The sequence below is a fragment of the Arachis hypogaea genome, chromosome 11 (genome assembly GCF_003086295.3).
Source record: "Arachis hypogaea cultivar Tifrunner chromosome 11, arahy.Tifrunner.gnm2.J5K5, whole genome shotgun sequence".
Lineage (NCBI taxonomy): Eukaryota > Viridiplantae > Streptophyta > Magnoliopsida > Fabales > Fabaceae > Arachis > Arachis hypogaea.
The window spans coordinates 115,611,741-115,616,911 of record NC_092046.1 but is presented as its reverse complement, the minus strand read 5'-3'; the positions used below and the strand labels follow the sequence as shown (position 1 = coordinate 115,616,911).

The 5,171-nt window shown below is 32.8% G+C and overlaps 1 long non-coding RNA gene across 1 annotated transcript; it reads right to left on the bottom strand.

Moving 5' to 3' along the window:
• Positions 1–3,033: 3,033 nt before the first annotated feature.
• LOC114924738 (uncharacterized) lies at positions 3,034–4,494 on the bottom strand. Its single transcript, XR_011867666.1, has 3 exons — positions 4,312–4,494; positions 3,877–4,026; positions 3,034–3,577 (listed from the first exon to the last, which is right to left on the bottom strand). It is a non-coding gene; the product is annotated as an uncharacterized lncRNA (long non-coding RNA).
• Positions 4,495–5,171: the final 677 nt, after the last annotated feature.

Here is a 5,171-nt window from a genome sequence, read left to right as displayed (position 1 = left end):
ATACTTCTGAACAGAAACAATGAATGATTCAACTTCAAATCAGTTGAATGAGGTTATTACGTCGAGACAACTAGGAAATGATTGCTGCATGCTATCACAATAATCTTAAACTCTGAACAAAGTAAAAGGAGGCCACCGAACTGAACAACATTCATTTGGTGAATCAAAATCACAAAGGCCACCGAACTGAACAATGTTCATGTGGTGAATAAATGGTGATCAACTTTCAATCAACAAGGATAGTATTTCTCCTCCTCTTCCTCCTCCTCCTTCTTCTTTCAAATTTGCGCATATAGGTTCTTCTTTTGCTTCTTCTTCTTCGCGCACGCAGATTCTTCTTCTTCTTTTGTTATAATCATCACCAACAACACCAACATTTTGCTCGGTTAAGTGGAGTTGCTCATTTTGATTCACTTGATTGTTAATGTGTTCAGTTGAGTCCTTGTGCATGCAGAAATATTTTTCTTACTGATTGAATGCTTATCATGTTTTATTCAGCACATTATTGGTATTCGGTTCAGTGGTGTTGACCATTTCGGTTCACCTGATTATTATGTGTTCAGTTGACTTCTTTTGCATGGAAAAATGCTATTCTTGATGATTGAATGTTTATGACGTTTTATTCAGCACATGAATATTGCTCGGGTCAGTGGAGTTGCTCATTTTGATTTACTTGATTGTTAGTGTGTTCAATTGAGTCCTTGTGCATGTAGATATATTTTTCTTGATGATTAAATATTTATGATGTTTTATTCAGTACATGAATGATGTTGGGTTCAGTGGAGTTGGCCATTTCGGTTCATTTCTATTCTGCACAATTCAAAACTCTTCCTCCTCACCTTCTACTGCTTCTTCACCAGGGAGAGAAAGATTAAAAGACAAAAAAAATATAGCAGCAATAACAACAAAAGAATGAAGATAAGGAGAAAACACGTGAAGAAGAAGGAACGCGAAAAAGAAGGAGGAGAATGAGGAGGAGGAGGAAGGCGAATCTCTGTTGCTGTTTTCGTTCATTTCTAGTTGTTTCTTGCCAAATCTTCTCGCGTTTCTTCTCCAGTAGTGGTTTTTACAGAGATCGTGACTAAAATTTGAGTGATTTTGAGAGAGATTTGAAGAGAATGAGCAGTTTCGTGTTGAGAAATAAGTAACATTTTTTTCATAATGAGCGCGAAGTAACGAAGAGTTTTTGGGCACGTGTTTTCACTCGTCATTAATGTTCGTGACTGTATTTGAGTTTGGGCCAACTTAGTTACATGATTACATGGATGTGTAGCGCGCCCGATATTTTAATACGTTAATATATTTGTGTAGGAACACTACTGCCTTTTCGAAAAGGAAACAAATTGTTATTTAGCCAAAAAAAAGGATAATTAAAATAGAAAATTTGTTTTAGGGTTAGTTTTTTAATAAGTTTAATTACATGAATAATTAAATTTGTCTAGGAATAGTATTTTTTACACATATAACTACTGTATTTAAATGTTAACGAATACAAATTATTCAAAGTCCAAAAGAAAGAGTTATAACTCGTTTGTTTTAAGTTATATTTTTATTCCAATTATGAAAAAAAATTAAAGATATATACATTAAATTTAATTCTTATCATAATTTTTTTATTTGTTGATCAGAGTTTAAGATTATTGGAACTCAGACATCTGAACATGTTAAAACCATGTGATCTAATTGCTATTGAACTTTTAAACGAGACTGGATTTGAACACATATCTCGTATTAGAAGAGTACAAAGATACTCGACAATGTTGACAGTCTTAGTTAAAAGAAGACATCTAGATACATACACTTTCAAGACGCGGTGGATACATTCAACCAGATTGGTGGTCATATGTCCCCATCTATGTCCACCATCAAATACCAAAGCATACTAATGACAAGAGATCCTATCCACCACCGAGTATATACCTCGTCACGGTCACATAGTCGTTGGTATTGCATATTAAATTCATGGACTGTCCTGGAATAGCCTGTTTCAAAATATAACCGTCAGGCATTTACACACTACGAAGAAGATTCAAGCTTCTATAATGTTACACATTTATTTATCTATGTTGACGATAAATTTTTGTAAGTACAGTGTCTTGAACTTTCTCAAAAATTTTGCTGCTATGTTCCTAATACAATGCATATGAATAGCTCTCGGAAAGATCTCATTCTCCAATGCTACAGGCTATGGCTGAAGTAATAGACTCATGACAATCAGCAATAAGACCCACACCATCCCGAGTCACGACATGTCTTCTCAAATTAGAAATGAAAAAGTACCACGCATCAGCAGTCTCCCCTTCGACAATGGCAAAGACAATAGGCTCAATCTTTCCATTGCCATCTTGTGATACTGCAACCATAAAAATCCTTTGTATTTTTCATATAAGTGTGTCCCATCAACCTGACCAATCGGTTTGTAATGTCTAAATGCTCTAATACAAGGGTGAAAATTCCAAAATACTCGATGTAATACCCGGATATCCTGAGCCAACTCATCCCCTCGATAAAGAGGCACCGTTTCAAACTGCACAGCTGCTAATGGTTCTTTTTTACACAATTTCAAACCATGTTGGCAGAGCCTCATATGAGGCCTCCTAACCACCAAAAATCTTCTCCACTGCTTTTTGTTTTGCCAACCATGTTTTGCAATAGCTCACCATGTAATTGAACTTTGCCTAGACATCTATAATAACACATCACACTTTTAGAGATGTGTCAGCTTCCACTAATGACTTTATAACTTCTACAATTGTATCTAAGTCCAGCTTGCAATGGTCCTGAAAAATGGTAGATCTGGTGCAGGTGCGGCTAGCGTTATAACGTCTTATTTTCCAACAATATTTCTTTCGGATCAAACTTGCCCTAACAAGCCAATCACAATAATTTTCATATTGTACACATTTGGCATAAAATGTTGTTGGTTCAGACTCGTATACCCGATAGTCAAGTCCTATACGAATTGTATAGTCTTTGATGGCTGCAATTACAATCTATCTAGAACTAAATTCCATCGCAATAACAAATTCACCGTCTGCAACAATTGGTGGGTCTACAATAATACTAGAAAAAAGTAATTATACATTACAATTAGCAACCAAAGTAGAATCATCATCTCAAGTAGAATCATCATCTCATAGTACAGAAAATATAGAAATAATCTATTAATATCATATTCACATACTAGCATTCGCATACTTAGAAAACTCCGGTGCATTCAAGGCCGCAAGATGCAAATCGCGCATAAAAGACGGTTCTCCAAACAGATGTTGGCTTGCTAGGACATTTGTCACTTCTTCTATGTCTGGCTCATTAGCGCAATCAACATCGTCTCCATCTACATTTGGATCATCTATTTCATAGTTGCCTTCAAATTCATCTTCACTTTCACTATTGTAGCCTTCCCAGTCCATGTCCCCATCGGCTTCTTCAACACCATAAGTCAAGTGTTCGAACTCAACGTATAACTCGATGGCAAAGTCTTGTGATCGTCTTTCTTGATATATTGAAAACATTTCTTGCATCGTTACTTCACAAGTGACATACTTCATCTCGAATTGTATGAATCCTCCAAATACTATTATAGGATATTTGTAAAGAACACTAGTTACTCTTTTCAATATCTGAAGATCTATCATTTCACAAATTAGACTTTTTAATTTTTCAAATAATATAATAAAAGGAACAATATCACATGAATTCTGGCACATAAATCTTATACCTTCAGATGTTTGAGATAAAGTTTGACCATTATAATATACTTTCAAACTAATTCTATCACTCATTTTTTTCAATATTTTTCTAAATTATAACCAATGGTAACAAATTCACCAAAAATATAAAAACAAAAAAAGATAGAGTAGAAAGAGAAACAACAAGATGAACCCAAAGCCTTGGTTGAGCTCTTATTTGTAGCGGTTACGTTCAATTTTTTTTTGGCTAAACAAATCGCCTCCAACATACATGGAGTCGCCCCCCACCATCTTAAGTCGCTTCCACCATCTTCTTCTTTTAAAAGAATATTTTCTGTAACAATTTCTGTTGCATTTCAATATTGGAGTAAAAAACAAGTCTACATCATAATAGGAGATAACACTAATTGCAGTTCAATATTAAAAAAATTTAGCCTCTTTTATATACTAGCTAAAGTTCATATCATATCAATTAAACTTTAAATTTCTTTTTGACCTGATTTGAATCCTTTTTATTTTCCCTTTATCTTAAATCTAGAAGCAATGTGACACCAGTATTACATGAGAAATTCAGCTAAAAGAGCACGGAGAAAAAGAAAAGTTCGTCAAAAAAAGACACCTTCTTTTGAGGTTGAGTGTTGTAGTTGTATTGTTTTGTGTTTGATCAATCGATGTTGGGATTCAGCGCCGTTTTGAGTTTGCTGGAAAGGGGGTGGTGGGTTTATTGGCCGTACAGGATCATATCTTATTATGTTAGGATGAGACGCTTCATTTGTTTGATTGTTCCTGAGTTTCTCCACCCTTTCCCCTCACCTCACATCTCAACTATATACTATAATTTAATCAATAAATAAATACTTTCTTCTCGTTTGTTTGATTGTTTCTGAGTTTTTCTAATATTTTATTAACACTAATACTGACTATGTTAGTACAACTTTAAAATATTCCTTTAACATGTTTTAACGTTATGGAAAGGAGATTCATAGTTATTGTTAGTATAAGATAATTTTGTACATATATACAATTATTTAATATTATATTAATAAAAATAACTATTTTTTATATTAATTGTATAAATAATAATTTAAAAAATTGTAATTACATAATTAATTATATAAAATATTTTATACTATCAATTTATTAAAATTAAATTTAAATTAAAATAGTATATCTTAAAAGAACGAATATTAGCATTTTTATTTAAATGTTTTTTCTTATTCTGATTCTCGCTTCAAAATCAATTTTATAGAATATTATTTTATATTAAAAAAATAAATAAGTTTAACATCAATTATCTTATTGTTATAGTTAAAACATATTACCAGGTTTTTGAAACTCTAAAATGATCTTCACATCAACCATGAGAATCAAATCCAACCAATAGTATTTAAAAGGCCTCATTTAAACAAAAAAAAAAAAAAATGAATCATAAAATCAAGAGGAGATAATGGATGATTGGTTAGTTTCAATTGGTGATTG